Below are 20,618 nucleotides of genomic sequence, written 5' to 3'. Positions count from 1 at the left end.
CTTCCAGGCAACCACTGCTGACTATGTGTGTAAAAGAAATGCCGGCATATCTCTAAATGTTACCCCTCTCACCTTAAAGCTGTGTCCTGTAGTCTTTGACATTTGCACGCTGGGACTGTAAAAAAAAAAAGCGTGACCAATTTTTACAGTCTGAAGAAGGGTCTCGACCCGAAACGTCACCTATTCCTTCGCTCCATAGATGATGCCTCACCCGCAGATGTTCCCAATGTTGGGGAAGTCCAGAACAAGGGGTCACAGTTTAAGGATAAGAGTGAAATATTTTAGGACCGAGATGAGAAAAACATTTTTTTTCACACAGAGAGTGGTGAATCTGTGGAACTCTCTGCCACAGAGGGTAGTTGAGGCCACACAGTTCATTGGCTATATTTAAGAGGGAGTTAGATGTGGCCCTTGTGGCTAAAGGGATCAGGAGGTATGGAGAGAAGGCAGGGACGGGATACTGAGTTGGATGATCAGCCATGATCATATCGAATGGCGGTGCAGGCTCGAAGGGCCGAATGGCCTACTCTTGCACCTATTTTATATGTTTCTATGTTTCTATGTTTCTTCAGCATTTTTGTCTAACCAATTTTTATGGTTACATAAATTGCTTCTGGTTTGTACATGAATGTTATAAAGACATAGATTCATCGAGTGATACAGCGTGGAAACAGGCCCTTTGGTCCAACTTGCCCGCACCGGCCAACATGTTCCAACTACCCCCAGTCCCACCTACCTGCGTTTGGTCCATATCCCTCCAATATCTCTCCAAACCTGTCTTATCCATGAACCTGTCGGATAGTCCCAGCCTAAACTACCTCCTCTGACAGCTTGTTCCATACACCCACCACCCTTGGTGCGAAAAAGTTACCCCTCTGATTCCTATTCAATCCTTTCCCCTACATCTTAAACCTGTGACATCTGGTCCACGATACACCTACTCTGGGCAAGAGACTGTGTTAATCTCTCGCCCAGAGAAAGCGAATGGCATGTTGGCCTTTATAACAAGAGGAATCGAATATAGGAGCAAAGAGGTCCTTCTGCAGTTGTACAGAGCCCTAGTGAGACCACACCTGGAGTATTGTGTGCAGTTTTGGTCCCCTAATTTGAGGAAGGACATTCGTGCTATTGAGGGAGTGTAGCGTAGGTTTATAAGGTTAATTCCCGGGATGGCGGGACTGTCATATGCTCAGAGAATGGACCAGCTGGACTTGTACACTCTGGAGTTTAGAAGGATGAGAGGTGATCTTATTGAAACATATAAGATTGTTAAGGGCTTGGACCCACTAGAGGCAGGAAACATGTTCCCGATGTTGGGGGATTCCAGAACCAGGGGCCACAGTTTAAGAATAAGGAGTAAGCCATTTAGAACGGAGACGAGGAAACACTTTTTCTCACAGAGAGTTGTGAGTCTGTGGAATTCTCTGCCTCAGAGGGCGGTGGAGGCAGGTTCTCTGGATGCTTTCAAGAGAGAGCTAGATAGGGCTCTTAAAAATAGCGGAGTCAGGGGATATGGGGGGAGAAGGCAGGAACGGGGGGTACTGATTGGGGATGATCAGCTATGATCACATTGAATGGCGGTGCTGGCTCGAGGGGCCAAATGGCCTACCCCTGCACCTATTGTCTGTTGTCTATAACATCATCTAAGACCCACACCATCCTGGTCACACACTCATCTCACTGTTGCCATCAGGAAGAAGGTACAGGAGCCTGAAATCTGTAACATCCAGGTTCAGGAACAGCTTCTTCCCTGCAGCCATCGGGCTATTAAATACAACATCAAATAAGCTCTGTACAATAACAGTATTATTATTATTATTGTGTTATTTATTGTGTATATATGGTCTAAGGTCTCTCGACACACTGAACTTCTTTCTTCCATTTTGTATTATGTTTACATACTTTGTTGTGCTGCTGCAAATAAGAATTTCATTGTCCTACCTGGGACACAAGACATTAAAACTCTCTTGACTCCAGGTCCATAGTCAGGATCGAACCTGGGTCCCTGGCGCTCTAAGGCAGCAGCTCTACCGTTCTATTTTGTTTTTCTGCTAAATTGCTTTAGAAGATAAAAGACGATTTAGTGCAATAGCAAAGTACTGGATACAAAACGGACAAGAGTCATAATAGATGGACCTCTTTGAAGAAGTGTAAAAGTTGTGGCATTGCAATTTTGTGACACTTGTTCCCTGTGGAGGAATGACAGGTGCTGCCACCTGCTGTGCAGGTGTTGTAACTAACCAACCATTTACATGTGGGAAGACTCGGGGAGATGCAGCTCCCTGGTGGGAGCACAGGATATGACATGTTCCTGGTTGCCCAAACGCTTTTAATTCCCCTCCCCATTCCCACACTGACCTTTGTGTCCTGGGCCTCCTCCATTGTCAGGGTGAGGCCCATGCGCAAATCGGAGAAACATCCGCTCATATTTTGCTTGGGCAGCTTGCAATCCAGCGGTAGGAATATTGACTTCTCTAAATTCAATTAACCCTTGCTTTCCCTCTCTCCCCGTCCCACCCCACCCTAGTCATTGTACTAGTTTCACTGTTGAGTTCCACTGTCTGTATCCACTCATTATCACCTAGCCCAAAGCCAACAATGGACCATTGTGGGCTCCACATTTTCTTAATCATCAATACTTTTTGCATATCTTTCATTAATTTGTTCCATATCTCTCTATATCAACGTCTATATCTCTCGTTTCCCTTTCCCCCGACTCGCAATCTGAAGAAGGGTCTCAAACCGAAACGTCACCTATTCCTTTCCTCCAGAGATGCTGCCTGACCCGCTGAGTTAGTTAAAACAAATGTAGGTCCCTTGCAGTCAGAAACAGGTGAATTCATCATGGGGAACAAGGACATGGCGGAACAATTGAATAACTACTTTGGTTCCGTCTTCACTAAGGAAGACATAAATAATTTGCCGGAAATAGCAGGGGACCGCGGGTCAAAGGAGTTGGAGGAATTGAGTGAAATCCAGGTTAGCCGGGAAGTGGTGTTGGGTAAATTGAATGGATTAAAGGCCGATAAATCCCCAGGGCCAGATAGGATGCATCCCAGAGTACTTAAGGAAGTAGCTCCAGAAATAGTGGATGCATTAGTAATAATCTTTCAAAACTCTTTAGATTCTGGAGTAGTTCCTGAAGATTGGCGGGTAGCAAACGTAACCCCACTTTTTAAGAAGGGAGGGAGAGAGAAAATGGGGAATTACAGACCAGTTAGTCTAACATCGGTAGTGGGGAAACTGCTAGAGTCAGTTATTAAAGATGGGATAGCAGCACATTTGGAAAGTGGTGAAATCATTGGACAAAGTCAGCATGGATTTACGAAAGGTAAATCATGTCTGACGAATCTTATAGGATTTTTCGAGGATGTAACTAGTAGCGTGGATAGGGGAGAACCAGTGGATGTGATGTATCTGGACTTCCAGAAGGCTTTCGACAAGGTCCCACATAAGAGATTAGTATACAAACTTAAAGCACAAGGCATTGGGGGTTCAGTATTGATGTGGATAGAGAACTGGCTGGCAAACAGGAAACAAAGAGTAGGAGTAAACGGGTCCTTTTCACAATGGCAGGCAGTGACTAGTGGGGTACCGCAAGGCTCAGTGCTGGGGACCCCAGCTATTTACAATATATATTAATGATCTGGATGAGGGAATTGAAGGCAATATCTCCAAGTTTGCGGATGACACTAAGCTGGGGGGCAGTGTTAGCTGTGAGGAGGATGCTAGGAGACTGCAAGGTGACTTGGATAGGCTGGGTGAGTGGGCAAATGTTTGGCAGATGCAGTATAATGTGGATAAATGTGAGGTTATCCATTTTGGTGCAAAAAACGGGAAAGCAGACTATTATCTAAATGGTGGCCGATTGGGAAAGGGGGAGATGCAGCGAGACCTGGGTGTCATGGTACACCAGTCATTGAAGGTAGGCATGCAGGTGCAGCAGGCAGTAAAGAAAGCGCATGGTATGTTAGGTTTCGTTGCAAAAGGATTTGAGTATAAGGAGCAGGAAGGTTCTACTGCAGTTGTACAGGGTCTTGGTGAGACCCACACCTGGAGTATTGCGTACAGTTTTGGTCTCCAAATCTGAGGAAGGACATTATTGCCATAGAGGGAGTGCAGAGACGGTTCACCAGACTGATTCCTGGGATGTCAGGACTGTCTTATGAAGAAAGACTGGATAGACTTGGTTTATACTCTCTAGAATTTAGGAGATTGAGAGGGGATCTTATAGAACCTTACAACATTCTTAAGGGGTTGGACAGGCTAGATGCAGGAAGATTGTTCCCGATGTTAGGGAAGTCGAGGACAAGGGGTCACAGCTTAAGGATAAGGGGGAAATCCTTTAAAAACGAGATGAGGCGAAATTTTTTTTACACAGAGAGGGGTGAATCTCTGGAACTCTCTGCCACCGAGGGGAGTTTAGGCCAGGTCATTGGCTATATTTTAGAGGGGGTTAGATGTGGCCCTTGTTGCCAAGGGGGTCAGAGGGGATGGAGAAAAGGGAGGTACGGGATACTGAGTTGGATGATCCCATGATCATATTGAATGGCGGTGCAGGCTCGAATCGAATGGCCTACTCCTTAACCTAATTTCTATGTTTCTATGTTACTCCAGTATTTTGTGTCCATCTACAGGATATGACTCGTTCTGCAAGCAGCACTCCAAGTTGCCGGAGCCTTGCAAAATGATTATTACTTTCTTTTCACTTACTTGCTTACTTGCTTTTCTTGGTTGTATACATGAATCTGAATTTAGAAGGATGAGAGGATATCTTATTGAAACATATAAGATATTAAGGGTTTGGACATGCTAGAGGCAGGAAACATGTTCCCGGTGTTGGGGGAGTACTGAAGCAGGGGGTCACAGTTTAAGAAAAAGGGGCAAGCCATTTAGAACGGAGATGAGGAAAAACCTTTTCACCCAGAGAGTTGTGAATCTGTGGAATTCTCTGCCTCAGATGTCAATGGAGGCCAATTCTCTGGATGCTTTCAAGAGAGAGTCAAATAGAACTCTTAAAGATAGCGGAGCGAAGGGATATGGGGAGAAGGCAGGTACAGGGTACTGATTTTGGATGATCAGCCAATAGTCACAGTGAATGGGCGGTGCTGACTCGAAGGGCCGAATGGTCTACACCTGCACCTATTGTCTGTTGTTTAAATGTTAGACATCAGGCCATAAAGCACAGAACCAGGCCCATTGGCCCAAATTGTCCATGTTAACCAGGATGCCCCATCTTCGCACACCCTCCCTGCCCTTGATGGGCCGAAAGGCCTCATTCTGCACCAATGTCTCGTGGTCTTAAGTACTTATAATTAGGAGTAAGTGCCTAATTATACCTCTACCACTACCCTGTACCCACCACCATTTGTACGAAAAACTTGCCCCTAACGTACCCCTTAAACTTTTTCCCTCCCACCTTAAACCTATGTCGTCAGGTCCATTAGTTTTAGATACATTACTCTGGTGGGAAATAAACATCATTGTAGATACAAGGAACTGCTGATGCTGATGTCCAAATAAAGTCACAAAGTGCTGGATTAACCCAGCAAGTCAGGCAGCATCTGGGGAAAACATCGATAGGTAATATCCTTACTCGCCAGGTAATTCTCACTATTCATGTTCTCCACAGATGCTGCCTGAACTGCTGAGTTTTTTTTTTGTCAAAACATGAACTTTATTCAGAATAAGAAATATATGCAAAATAAGAACTGTGCAAAAACTCTTCTGACATTCTCCGTGCCGACACATACATCCATTAGCGTTGTATGTAGGAGTGTACACAAACACTATCCTTGTGGGCGGCACGATGGCGTAGGGGTAGAGTTGCTGCCTCACAGTGCCGGAGACCTGGGTTCGATCCTGACCACGGGTGCTGTCTGTACAGAGTTTGTACGTTCTCCACGTGACCCGCGTGGGTTTACTCCGGGTGCTCCAGTTTCCTCCCACACTACAAAGACGTACAGGTTTGTAGGTTAATTGACTTGGTATCATTGCAAATTGTCCCTAGTGTGTGTAGGACGGTGCGGGGATCGCTGGTCGGCGCGGATTCGGTGAGCGGAAGGGCCTGTTTCCGCACTGTATCTCTAAACAATCTCTAAACTAAACTAAACCAGGCAGCCTTGCTACTCATGTGGGCCCCATCTGGGGTGATATCCCTTCCCTTGTTTGAGGGGTCTCTCCACCACACCCTGCCTCCTAATCTCCAGCAGCGGAAGGACCCTAGACTGTTACTCCAGCACTTTGTGTCTTTTCTCTTTTACATCACTGCTTGCTGGGCCATGTGGAGTGGAAGTCAGTAATATTGCAATTCCCTTTGGACTACAGCATGCAAATCTCTTATCTAACCATGCAGACATAAATAGTTAATAATTACTCCCATATTTAAAAAAACCCATTTAAGAACGGATTGCACAGAATGCTGCTCTTCCAAAGTTCATGGCAAGATTGAGGACTGCTTGCTTCCATTACCGAGGTACAAATATATTTCACCTGGAAATAATGGCGTCAAGCAAAGGGCTCGGGTTTGGCAGAGACCCTTAAAAATAGCGTAGGAAGGAATTGCAGATGCTGGTTTAAACCGAAGACAGACACAACAAGCTGCAGGAACTCAGCAGGACAGGCAGCATCTCTGGAGTGAAGGAATCGTCGACGCTTTGGGCCGAGGCTCCTCTTCAGTCAGGGGGTAGGGAAACGAGTGATATAGGCGGTGAGGCTGTTGCAGAACTCCCGTTGGAGTGTGGAGGACAACTTCTTCAAGGGAGGCATTACCTTGAGGAGATTTCGCAGTGGAGCAGACAAGATGTGTGGGAAGAAACTGTGCTCAGGTCAGGCTTAGGCTGGCTCGGTGTTTCGTTGGGGGGGTTGGGGAGCGATGTTACCCGGTTCCTCCCAGACACCCAATGGTTTGCTAAAGCTTTAGGAAGTGACATTTTGTCCGGTGCTTGGTGCAAGATTACATGTTTTATTTTAAATGTTTATATCAGACTAAAAAGCTAATGGAAACAATAAAATGGGAAGCTGGAAAGGATGCAGAGAAGATTTACACAGATTTTGACAGGACTCGAGGGGGCCTGAGCTGCAGGGAGAGGTTGTGCAGGCTGGGACTATTCCTTGGAGTGTAGGAGGATTTTCTTACAGAGGTGTGGAGGATCATGAGAGGAATAGACAGGGTGATTGCGCAGAATCTTTTACCCTGAGTAGGAGAGTCAAGAACCGAAGGACATGGGTTTAAGTTGTGGGGATTGAATAGGAACCTCTTTTACACCACACTTTTACACCAAAGGTGGTAGATATATGGAATGAGCTGTTCGAGGAGTAGTTGAGGCTCTTTCTATCACAATGTTTAAGAAACATTTGGACAGGTATGTGGGTAGAAACATAGAAACATAGAAAATAGGTGCAGGAGTAGGCCATTCGGCCCTTCGAGCCTGCACCACCATTCAATATGATCATGGCTGATCATCCAACTCAGTATCCTGTTCCTGCCTTCTCTCCATACCCCCTGATCCCTTTAGCCACAAGGGCCACATCTAACTCCCTCTTAAATATAGCCAATGAACTGGCCTCAACTACCTTCTGCGGCAGAGAATTCCAGAGATTCACCACTCTCTGTGTGAAAAAAGTTTTCCTCATCTCAGTCCTAAAAGATTTCCCCCTTATCCTTAAACTATGACCCCTTGTTCTGGACTTCCCCAACATCGGGAACAATCTTCCTGCATCTAGCCTGTCCAACCCCTTAAAATTTTTTGTAAGTTTCTATAAGATCCCCCCTTAATCTTCTAAATTCTAGTGAGTACAAACCGAGTCTATCCAGTCTTTCTTCATATGAAAGTCCTGACATCCCAGGAATCAGTCTGGTGAACCTTCTCTGTACTCCCTCTATGGCAATAATGTATTTCCTCAGATATGAGAGGGTTAGAGGGATATGGGCTGAACGCAGGAAGGTGGAACCAATGTAGATGGGGCCTGTTGGTCAACGTGGGCATGTTTGAGCCAAAGGGCCTGTTTGACTCTGAATGACCCCGTTAGACGTTGTATGACTCTATGACTCTAAATTAAAGTTTAGTGGCTAAAATGTAAACTAAATATCAAGTAAATAGAAACAACTCCGCTGGTAAAACGCAGATATCAGGATATCAGAGTGACATGGATGGCAGTCAGTGGAGGGGGAAGGTTGAATGTTTGGAAATAGAACCAGGGTCAAATCTGATGATATGCCAGCGATTCGTCTGAGCAGAGGGGAGGAGGAAGTCATTTGGGAGGTTTTTATGGGAACAGATATACTTTGTTTTATCCTTTCATCGGTTTTGCAGGTAGACTCAGTATTTAATTGCCCATAAATAGAACACAGAGTGCTGGAATAACTCAGCAGGTCAGGAAGCATCTCTGGAGAACATGGGTGGGTGATGTGGAGGAAGGGACTGCAGATGCTGGTTTAAAACCAAAGATAGACACTAAAAGCATGGCGTAACTCAGTTGGTCAGGCAGCATCTCTGCAGAAAAGGAATAGGTGATGTTTCGGGTCGAGACCCTTCTCACAGATTGAGAGTCACGGGACTGTCATATGCAGAGAGAATGGAGCGGCTGGGCTTGTATACTCTGGAGTTTAGAAGGATGAGAGGGAATCTTATTGAAACATATAAGATTATTAAGGGTTTGAACACGCTAGAGGCAGGAAACATGTTCCCGATGTTGGGGGAGTCCAGAATCAGGGCATCTGCAGTTCCCTCCCACCAACAATGTTATTTGGGTGTTCCAGGGTTTTGACCCAGCGATGGTGAAAGAACGGTGATATATTGTCAAGTCAGGATGGTGTGTGACTTGGTGGACAAGTGGGTGTGAAAGTGGGATAACATGGAAATAGTGTGTGGATGATCGATGGCCAGCATGGACTCGGTGGGCCGAAGGGCCTGTCTCCACGCTGTGGTGTTCTCATGCTTCTGCTGCCCTTGTCCTGCTGCCTGGTTAGAGGATGAAGGTTTGGACCTTGCTGTAGAGCTACAGAGAAACAGCGTGGAAACAGGCCCCCTCCGGCCCACCGAGCCCGCGCCGACCAGCGACCATCCCGTTCACTAGCACGATCCGACACACTGGGGATCCCGTGGTCAGGATCGAACCAGGATTTCTGCCGCTTTGCTGGCTCTGCACCTCTGCGCTGATGTTGACAGTGAGGGATTCAGTGATTGCCATAACATTTGATACCTGTGAGGTGAGGGGTCCCAAAGCCCCTGTCCCGCATTCACGACCTCTGCCGGGTTTGCCCTTGACATGCTCGCAGCATGGTCGCCTCGTGGTCGTAGGTCTTCGTAACTCTTCCTCACGCTCGTGAGTGGTCTCTGCGTACTCGTGGCCTCAAGTAGGTCGTGGCGTTTTTCCCAGACTGATCAAAAATGCATGGAAAAAACGGAGACTTTTTACTCGTCAGTAGGTCGTAGTAGGTCGTGATGGTAGGCGTAGGCAGTCGTAAGTCAGTAACTGGCCCGAGAAAAACAAAATGCCAACATGACATCATGTGATATATGATATGCCATTTATTGTCACTATACATGTACAGTGAAACTGAAAGCTGCTCGTACTCAGTGCATACATACAATTTTACACAAAAAACAAGAAACAGAAAAACAAAACAGAAGGGAGATGGGGGGGGGGATAGGTGCACAAATTCTACGGCGCTACATACATATATACATATATACAGATGGAAGTCCGTGTTGGGCGGTGTAGTCAGTGCATGTGTGGATTTGAATTTATGGTAGATATAATTCTCGGGAAGCAGCTATTCCTGAGTCTGTTTGTCCTGGATTTGATGCACCTATAGCGCCTTCCAGAGGGCAGCAGGTCGAACAGTCCAAACGCAGGATGGGAGCCGTCTTTGGTGATCTTCTTTGCCCTGCTAAGGCAGCGGGAGGTGTAGATGTCCATCAGGGAGGGGAGAGGGCAACCAATGATCCTCTGCGCTGTCCTGGTTACCCTCTGAAGCCTCTCCCTGTCTGCCATGGTGCAGCTGCCATACCATGCTGTAATGCAGTATGTCAGCAGGCTCTCGATGGACGAGCGGTAGAAGGTAGAAGGTAAGCAGCAGGTTAGAGTCCAGGTTGTGCTTCCTGAGGACCCTCAGGAAGTGCAGCCGCTGCTGAGCCTTCTTGATGACCGCCGTCGTGTTGTCCGTCCAGGAGATGTCAGCCGCGATATGGACGCCGAGAAACCGGAAGGTGTTGACCCTCTCCACACACTCGCCGTTAATGTGTAGGGGGACTAAGTCGGTGCTGTGCCTCCTGAAGTCGACAATGAGCTCTTTTGTTTTCCTGGTGTTCAGAGCCAGATTGTTTTCTGAGCACCAGGTTGTCAACTTCAGGACTTCCTCTCTGTAGGCTGCCTCGTCTCCCTTTGAAATAAGTCCGACCACAGTAGTGTCGTCAGCAAATTTGACGATGCGGTTGTTGTTGTGGGCCGGACTACAGTCGTAGGTGTAGAGACAGTATAAGAGGGGGCTTAGCACACAGCCCTGTGGGGAAACCGGTACTCAACCTGCGAGTGGAGGAGAGGTGGGGGCCAAGTCTCACAGTCTGGTGACAATGTGATCATTTTCCACTCGTAGCTGGTCGTAGTTGGTCTTAGGTGTGGAAGACTGAGGTCGAGGGGGGTCGTAGGAGGTTGTAGACATAGGCGTAGGAGGTCTTTTACTTCGGTGAGTCAACATGACCGTGACATTTTTTCAACTCATCTAGGGTCTTCTAAACTGGTGGATTAGGTTGTCCATGTGGGACCGGCTCCTGTTGGATTTTTTCTTGTTGTGTGTCATCGTGAAAGGATTATTCCAGGATTCATAGAAACATAGAAAATAGGAGCAGGAGTAGGCCATTTGGCCTGTCGAGCCAGCACCACCATTCAATATCAGTACCCACTCCTGCTTTCTCCCATATCCCTTGATTCCTTCAGACCTAAGAGCTACTGTATATCTAACTCTCTTGAAAACATCCAGCGAATTGGCCTCCACTGCCTTCTGTGGCAGAGAATTCCAGATTCATAACTTTCTGGGTGAAAACATTTTTCCTCATCCCTGTCCTAAATGGCCTACCCCTTATTCTTAAACTGTGACTCCTGGTTCTGGACTCCCCCTACATCCGGAACATTTTTCCTGCATACAGCCTGTCCAATCCCTTAAGAATTGTTTATGTTTCTATAAGATTCCCTCTCATCCCTCTAAACTCCAGTGAATACAAGCCCAGTCGCTCCATTCTTTCATCATATGTCAGTCCCGCCATCCTGGGAATTAACCTGGTGAACCTACGTTGCACTCCCACAACAGCAAGAATGTCCTTGTGTTTAAGAAGGAACTGCAAATGCTGGAGAATCGAAGGTACACAAAAAAGCTGGAGAAACTCAGCGGGTGCAGCAGCATCTATGGAGCGAAGGAAATAGGCGACGTTTCGGGCCGAAACGTTGCCTATTTCCTTCGCTCCATAGATGCTGCTGCACCCGCTGAGTTTCTCCAGCTTTTTTGTGTACCAGCAAGAATGTCCTTTCTTGAATTAGGAGACCAAAACTGCACATGATGCTCCAGGTGTGGTCTCACCAGCACCTTGTACAACTGCAGTAGGACCTCCTTGCTCCAGTTGTACAGAGCCCTGTGCGCAGAGGGGGCATGAGTTGGAATTTCTCTTGTTGTGTTTCATCATGAAAGGATTGTTCCAGGATTTCTGATCTGAAATATGAACAGTTTCTCTTTCCACAGACGCTGACTGACCTGCTGAGTTTTTTTCCAGCATTTTCTGTTTTTATTTCAGATTTCCAGCATCTGCAGTTTAAAAAAACAAGAACATTCTTGAACCATGAAATCTGCGATGGCTAGGATTTGATTGACTTTGATTTTGAAAGATACCAGTGTGGAAACAGGCCCGTTCCCCCACCAAATCCACGTCGATCATTCATCATGGACACAAAATGCTGGAGTAACTCAGCGGGTCAGCAGCATCTCTGGAGAAAAGGAGCAGGGGACGTTTCAGGTCGAGACCCTTCATCGACCCACCCGAAACGTCACCTATTCCTTTTCTCCAGAGATGCTGTCTGACCCGCTGAGTTTACTCCAGCTTTATGTGTGTCTATCTTTGGATTAAACCAGCATCCGCTGTTCCTTCCTACACATACCAATCATTAGAGCCAGGATTTTGCCATAAATGCCATGTTCCTTTTCATGCCTTTTTTTTTAATGATTTCACCAGGATAATGCCTTTTTCACGATCGAGTTGCCTAAATCAGCCTTTTTTTGCCGTTTTGTTAAAAGGTCGTGCTATCTTATCTAGTTGTACCGTGATTATTATTACGTTTTCTATGTTAACACGTTATTATTAATTATATTAACACTTAACATAGTATATCTTACAAGAAAATGTCCATCACTGGGGTGAAACAGGGGCGCCACCGTCGGTCATTCATTTGTTCGTGCCGCTGCCCGCTGGCTCAGTCTTCTCTAAGACCTATTTAAGAAAGAACTGCAGATGCTGGAAAAATCGAAGTTAGACAAAAAATGCTGGAGAAACCAGCGGGTGAGGCAGCATCTATGGAGAGAAGGAATAGGCGACGTTTTGGTTTGAGATCCTTCTTCAGACTGATGGGGGGGTAAAATCCTGGCTTCAGACTGATGTGGGTGGGAGGGGAGGAGGGAGAAGGCAAGGCTATCTAAAATTAGAGAAGTCAATGTTGATATCGCTGGGGTGTAGACTTCCCAAGCGAAATACACAAGCTTGTCTCCTCACCACATTTACTGCTGGCTCCAGTCACAAATCTGAGTTTGAGTGATCTGTGCAAGGCATTCATTGAGGCTGGAATTCCACTGTGGAAATTGGAAAACAAATCTCTCAGAGGTTTTTTCGTTAAATACACAAAGGAACATATACCAAGCGAGTCATCATTACGGAAAAAGTATTTTGACAGCAACTTCAACATTGTTGTGCAGAAAATTAGAGATGAAGTTGCATGCAACAAAATATGAATCTCAATAGACGAGATAACCGATGCTGTGGGGAGATATGTTGGCAATGTGGTCATTGGTACACTGGAGGCAGGTCAACCATCAAAGGAGTATTTGTTGACATCAGAAGTATTGGAGAAGTCAAACAGCTCAACTTTTGCTCAGTTGTTTACATCTTCACTTGCTGTACTTTGGCCAGAAGGTATAAAACACGAGAATGTTCTTCTGTTTGTGACTGATGCAGCTCCATACAAGAATAAAGCTGCTCGTGCTCTTAAAGTTTTATTTCCCAAAATGGCTCAAGGACCATAGAATTGGCAAGCACATATGTCGATCGCCTAGTTTCCAATGTCAAGAAAATCTTCCTCAAAGCACCGTCACGTGTGCAGTTGTTTAAGGAAATGGCACCCGAGATTCCACTACCTCCTCAGCCCGTTTTGTCTGGGTGGGGTACATGGCTCTCTGTTGTACTCTACTATGCTGCAAATGTTGAAAAGATAAAATAAATCGTGCACTGTTTTGAAGAAGAAGAATCTGCCGCAGTCAGGATTGTCAGTGAAATCAAGCAGAAAAAGTCCCTCCATCGCGATCTTGTGTTTATTGCAAACTTCCCTTGAGAAACGTGGCAAAACATTAGTGAATAACTTGCAGGTTTTCAACAAAGTAACTGACGATATTCATAAAAATCCTGGAGATGCAGGTAAAGACACACAAGGAAAATGTGAGAGAGTGATTATAGCTAACAAAGATCTTGAAGAAATACAAAACATAGCTAAAGTTCTCAAAGGTAGTTGTAATGTACAAGATATCGTCGTGAATATAGTCCGTAGCTTGTTTCGGGTATGCACCAGTGACCTCAGCTGAGGTAGAAAGACGTTTTTCACAACTGAAACATATTCTGTCTAACAGATGGCATTGTTTAACACCAGATAATTTGAGAAAAATGCTAGTAGTCATGTGCAACCGGGCAACTTTGTCATTTCATGTACAATATCTATATATTATCATTTTTAACCAAATTTTGGTGGTGGAAATACATGCCTTTTTATATCAATAAATACCTTTTTCGTGCCTTTTTAATAATTTTATTATGTCTTTTTGCCTGCCTATTTCAGTTTTTTAGTGGCTAAACATCCTGACTCTACCAATCATCAATCACCCATTCACACTAGTTCTGTGTTATAATCACCCTTTCCCCACCCCCTCCCTGCACCTGGGGGCAATTTACAGAGGCCTTTTAACCGACAAACACGCACGTCTTTGTGACGTGGGAGGAAACCGGAGCACCTGGAGGAAACCCACGTGATCACAGGGAGAACATGCGATCCTCACACACAGAGCACCTGAGGTCAGGATGGAACCTGGGTCTCTGGCGCTGTGAGGCAGCAGCTCCACCAGCTGCACGGCGATTTCTTGCTCCAAGTAAATGCGAACAGAACAAAATATTTAGTCCATAACACAGCTTTACTGCAACTCTCTCAGAGTTAAACTCAGGCCTCATTCATAAATCAAAGATAAAATGGAAATTGAGTGTTGGTTGACCATATCAATCATAGCACACAAGTCTTTCACCTGGTTGACTTGTTAATATTTGTAGTGGCCATTTGGCCTGTTTTGCATGTCACTGATGATGGTATGTGCCTTTAAATTTTAGACTACCCGTTATATCGTGGGTGGGATTTATGACGTGTTTCTGGGCGTGTTTGGAGCTCAGGTGCTTGCGCAGAAGTCTAGTTTTGAGATTAGTTTGGAGAGACGATGGAGAAGGTCTTCGACTATGTCAATGTTACGGAGACACGAGGAGTTTTGTAATGTTTAACGTTGCAAGTTGGAATTCAAGGAAGATTGCAGGAAGAAACTTGGATGTATCTTGCTGTTTACCATCAACAATAAAGGATTTATTCAACAAAAGACTGTGTGTTGAAGCTTTATGAGTGAAGAAGCTCTGACGGTCTCTGAGGAAGCTTGCGTGCGTATTGAAGATATTCATCTTATCTATTCTCATCCAAACAGCGGCTAGAGAATTCCTTATCTGGAAAGATAAGAAAAATCTGCCGCTGCAATATTGAACTTAAACTTTGATGGCATTTGTAGGTCAAGTAGGAAATATTGGGTGGTATTGTGGTCAGATTGCTTGATATTTACCTAGAACACAGAACAGTACAGGGACAGGCCCTTTGGCCCAAATGTCCAGGTTGAACATGGTGCCAAGTTAAACTAATCTCCTCTATCTACACATGATCCATTATTCCTCCATATTCATGTGAGTTTGTAATCTGGAGAAATTAGTTCAAAAACTCCAATGCAGATTTAGAATTTAAATTAACCAACGTGGAATTAAATTAGAAAAAGTAGCAAATCTCAGTAACTATGACAAGTGTTTAAACCAATTCAGATACTATTATTTTGTTCATTTTATGTATATGTACCTGTACATGTTTATATGTATGTACACACACACACACGTTAGTATGCGTGTGAAGCCGTAGCCCCCCGCGCGTTGGGGGAAACAGACCCAGCGGGTCTGCACTTGGTCTAGTATTCCTCTAAACCTGTCCTATCCATGTACCTGTCTAACGGTTTCTTAAACGTTGCGCCAGTCTCTGCCTCAACGACCTCCCCTGGCAGCTTGTGTGACCTTGTGTGAAAAGGTTATCCCTTGGATTCCTATTAAATCTGATGAATAAATCTTGCGTTGAGAAGGGTTAAAAAAAAAAATACGGGGTTAATTAACGTCGTGTTCACGAGGGCTGCGAGGTAGTGTCTCGTCCGCAGCCGCAGCGACTGGTTCATGCACCAGGAAACAGTAATCTCTTCCTGTGGCACTGTGTGCCAATCACACACAACCCAGCACTGACCCAACACACAGTCCATCACCGACCCAGCTGCAAACAACCCAGCGCCGGCCCAGCTCCACACAGCCCAGCGCCGACCCAGCTGTACACAGCCCAGCGCCGACACAGTTGTACACAGCCCAGTACCGACCCAACACACAACCCAGCGCCGACCCAGCTGTACACAGCCCAGCATCGACCCAGCTCCACACAGCCCAACGCCGTACACAGCCCAGCGCCGACCCAGCTCCACACAGCCCCACACCGTCCACACACACACCCCAGCACCACACATAACCCAGCACCGACCCAGCTGTGCACAGCCCAGCGCCGACACAGCTCCACACAGCCCAGCACCGACACAGCTGTACACAGCCCAGTACCGACCCAACACATAACCCAGCACCCACCCAACTGTGCACAGCCCAGCGCCGACACAGCTCCACACAGCCCAGCGCCGACCGTTGTACACAGCCCAGTACCGACCCAACACACAACCCAGCACCACACATAACCCAGCACCCACCCAACTGTGCACAGCCCAGCGCCGACACAGCTCCACACAGCCCAGCACCGACCCAGCACTGCATTCACGCCGAGGGTCACCGCTCCAGGTAGGAACTCGCCACTCTCGCCCAATATCACAACGTTGCCCTTGTATGTTTCGTCCTTCTCTCCCGGGGGTTGCCAACTTTCTCGCTCCCAAATAAGAGACGGAAGGTCAAAATGCGGGACAAATTCCCGTCGGCAACTCGTTGAGCGACTCGGCCGTGTCTGGGTGAATGATGAGTTGGCCCCGGGTGCTGGACTGCACACAGAGCCCAGCCGGCGGGCCAGCTGAGGAGCTTTGGCCCGGGCGCCGGGGGGGCAAAGTCCGGCACCCCATCCAACTCATGGACCGATGATCGGCCGTGAGAACAAGGGGTGGGTGGTGGTGTCGGCGGTAAGCGAATGTCCGAATGTCGGACAGTCCCCTCCACCCGAGTTGCAGCAGGAAAATACAGGACAAGGGCGGACCGTACTGTATGGGGACAAACCAATTTAGCCCAATATACGGGACAGTTGGCAACCCTATAATCTCCCCCTCCCCAAACCAAAGAGCCAGTAAGCACAGCGCTGTAATACCCCCCCTCCTCCCGTATGTGTCATTTAAACCGGATCTACACTAGAAACATAGAAATTAGGTGCAGGAGTAGGCCATTCGGCCCTTCGAGCCTGCACCGCCATTCAATATGATCATGGCTGATCATCCAACTCAGTATCCTGTACCTGCCTTCTCTCTACACCCCCTGATCCCCTTAGCCACAAGGGCCACATCTAACTCCCTCTTAAATATAGCCAATGAACTGGCCTCGACTACCCTCTGTGGCAGAGAGTTCCAGAGATTCACCACTCTCTTGGCCAAGTGTTCCTTCCTCGCTCCATAGCCTAGTTCACGTTGTTCCCCCCTCCCCTCCTCCTCCTCCTCCCTCCCCCCCCCCCCCTTCCCCCTCCTCTCCCCCCTTCCTCTCCCCCCCCTTATCTCTCCCCCCCCCTCCTCCCCCCTCCTCCTCCCCCCTCCTCTCCTTTCCCCCCCCTTCCTCTCCCCCAGTCCTCCCCCCCCTCCCCCCTCCTTCTCCCCCCCCCCTCCCCTCCCTCTCCCCCCCCCTCTCTCCCCCCCCCCCTCTCCCCCCCCCTCTCCTCCCCTCCCCCCCCCCCTCCCTCCTCCCCCCCTCTCTCCCCCCCTCTCCTCTCCTCCCCCCCCCACTCCTCCCCCTCTCCCCCCCTCCCCCTCTCTCCCCCCTCTCCCCCCCCCCCCCCTTTCTCCCTCTCTCTCCCCCCCTCTCTCTCCCTCCCCCCCCCCCCCTCTCCCCCCCCCTCCCCCCCCCTCCCCCTCCCCTCGCTCTCCCCCTCTCTCGCAACCTCTCCCTCCCCCTCTCCCCCCACCCCTCGCTCCCCCTCTCTCTCCCCTTGCCCTCCCCTTCCCTCGGAATCTCTCCCCCCCCTCTCTCTCCACCACTCGCTCCCCCTCTCTCTCCCCCTTTCCTCTCTCTTCCCCCCTCTCACCCCCCACCTCTCCATTGAGCAGGTATCTGTTAATGAGATTTTACTAAATCAGTGTGCTCCACTGTTGCAAACAACATTTACATTCAATATTTTGAAGGTCACAGCACAGGACAGTGCTTTAGTAAAGGTACAGTGAGCCAAGGGTACAGTGTGTTAAAGGTGCAGTGCTTTAGTAAAGGTACAGTGAGCCAAGGGTACAGTGGGCTAAAGGTACAGTGCTTTTTGTTTATATAATAAAGATGCAGTTTAAAGGACACGAGGGAGCAGCTGTTATGAGTCAGATACCTGCTGATTTCTCCCAGCAGTTTCTATTGTATTATACTGGTATCAGATCCAGGGTAAGGCGGGAGAATGACAGTCAGAGCAGTATACTGTTCTGGATGTCAGATGTGGGAGGTCATGGTGTTAGATGGCCCTCCAGACATCCACATCTGCACCAGGTGCAGCGAGATTGGGCTCCTAAGGGACCGTATTAGGATCCTGGAGCAGCAGCTCGATGACCTCGCTCTGATCAGGGAGAGTGAGGAGGTCATAGAGGGGAGTTATAGAGAGGTGGTCACTCCAAAACCACGGGAGAGAGACATGTGGTTCACGTTAAGGAAGAGCAAGGGGCAGAGGCAGGAACGAGTGAGTACTCCAATGTCGGTACACCTCGCAAATAAGTACTCCTGTTTGAGTACGGATGGGGGTGACAGCCTACCCGGGGGTAGTGACAGCGGACGGGCCTCCAGCACAGAGACCAGCCCTGTTGCTCCAAAAGGTAGGGAAAAAAAGAGGGCAATAGTAATTGGGGACTCTATTGTTAGGGGGTCGGATAGGCGATTCTGTGGACGCAGTCGGGAGACCAGGATGGTGGTCTGCCTCCCTGGTGCCAAGGTCTCGGACGTGTCTCAACGCATCCAAGATATCCTTAAATCAGAGGGAGAGGAGCCTGAGGTCGTGGTACATATAGGTACCAATGACATAGGAAAAAAAAGGGAAGAGGTCCTGAAGGGAGGATTTAGGGAGTTGGGAGGAGAGTTAAGAAAAAGGACCAAAAAGGTAACAATCTCAGGATTACTGCCTGTGCCACGCGACAGTGAGAGTAGGAATGGAGCGAGGTGGAGGATAAATGCGTGGCTGAAAGACTGGTGCAGAGGGCAGGGATTCAAGTTCCTGGATCATTGGGACTTCTTTTGGGGAAGGTGGGACCTGTACAGAAAGGATGGGTTGCACTTGAAACCGAGGGGGACCAATATCCTAGCGGGGAAATTTGCAAAGGCAGCTGGCGAGACTTTAAACTAGAATGGTTGGGGCGAGGGACTCAAATAGCGAAAGGTAGTAGACAGAATGGGAGGCAGGAAGCAGAAATGGGAAGCACTCGGACACAAGAGGAGAAAGAAAAAAAAGGAAATAAACAGAGAATAAGAGACGGGGGTTTTCTTAAATGTGCATATTTTAATGCTAGATAGATAGATAGATTTGGATATGCCATTTATTGTCACTATACATGTACAGTGAAACTGAAAGCTGCTCGTACTCAGTGCATACATACAATTTAGCACAAAAAAACAAGAGACAGAAAACAAAAAACAGAAGGGATTTGGGGGGGGAGGGGGAATAGGTGCACAAATTCTGCGGCGCTACATTCATATATACATATATACAGATGGAAGTCCGTGTTGGGCGGTGTAGTCAGTGCTTGTGTGAATTTGAATTTATAGTAGATATAATTCTCGGAAAGCAACTATTCCTGAGTCTGTTTGTCCTGGATTTGATGCACCTATAGCGCCTTCCAGAGGGCAGCAGGTCGAACAGTCCAAACGCAGGATGGGAGCTGTCTTTGATGATCTTCTTTGCCCTGCTAAGGCAGCGGGAGGTGTAGATGTCCATCAGGGAGGGGAGAGGGCAGCCAATGATCCTCTGCGCTGTCCTGGTTACCCTCTGAAGCCTCTCCCTGTCTGCCATAAGAAAGGTGGATGAGCTTAAAGTCTGGATAGACACCTGGAAGTATGATGTTGTGGCGATCAGTGAAACGTGGTTGCAGGAGGGCTGTGATTGGCAGGAAGAAACTAAAATATTCCAGCTTTCGTGCTTTCAGGTGTGATGAGATTGGAGGAAAAAAGGGGGAGGTGGAGGTTGTTTGGGAAGTGGTTGGGGGACTCTTGTGTATAGTTTGGAGATGGTGCTTTCTGGGGTGAGAGTCAGGGGAGACCAATTGTGTCTTTTGTGCGGAAGGCTTTTAACAGCAGTGCTTCCAGGGGCAGGATAGATTGGATTTTGGGGGTTGTTGCGAGGCTCATCTCGGGATTTATTTGGGTGGAATTGAGAATTGGGAAAGGTGTTTCAGGGTGCAATACTATAGGGGGTGTATTCTGACCGCCAAGGTGTTGAACGAGAGGAACGAGTAATTGGGGAGCAAATATGAGATAGAGCGGGTTGGTTTTGGCCAGGACAAGGGGATAGCAGAGATTAGGGAGATCATTCCAGTGGGAGATTGGGAACTTTCATTAGGATAGATTTGGGTGAAACACATCTGTAAAAGGCTGGATGGGTTGGAGTGTTGTAAAATGTGTGCAGGATAGTTTTTTGCAGAAATACATAGAGGAGATACCTATTAGTAGTAAGCACAAGGGCAGTGGGAGATTTCAACTTTCCACACTGACAGGGGAAACACATTCTGAATGGGCTGGATGGGTTGGAGTTTGTAAAAGGTGTGCAGGATAGTTTTTTGCAGCAATACATAGAGGGCGGAGGTTATGAGACGGGACAGGTGGCGGAGGTGC

General features: G+C 47.5%; 1 protein-coding gene across 7 annotated transcripts in view; it reads left to right on the top strand.

Annotated features, from left to right (window-relative positions):
- LOC129700731 (kynurenine--oxoglutarate transaminase 3-like) overlaps positions 1-20,618 on the top strand; it is a 93,873-nt gene that overhangs the window by 18,043 nt on the left and 55,212 nt on the right. For 3 of the 7 annotated variants that reach the window (XM_055641361.1, XM_055641357.1, XM_055641356.1), the window contains exon 1: positions 16,110-16,421. The exons of 2 other annotated variants lie outside the window; for them this stretch is intronic. The gene's annotated coding sequence lies outside the window, so the exon portion shown is untranslated. Of the gene's footprint in view, positions 1-6,412; positions 6,476-16,108; positions 16,422-20,618 lie in introns of those variants that run through there. 2 more of the 7 variants (XM_055641362.1, XM_055641358.1) reach the window with 2 other exon arrangements.

Source organism: Leucoraja erinacea, chromosome 10 (genome assembly GCF_028641065.1).
Source record: "Leucoraja erinacea ecotype New England chromosome 10, Leri_hhj_1, whole genome shotgun sequence".
NCBI lineage: Eukaryota > Metazoa > Chordata > Chondrichthyes > Rajiformes > Rajidae > Leucoraja > Leucoraja erinaceus.
Note: the sequence above shows the minus strand (reverse complement) of the source record. Positions and strands in the feature narration are given on the sequence as shown.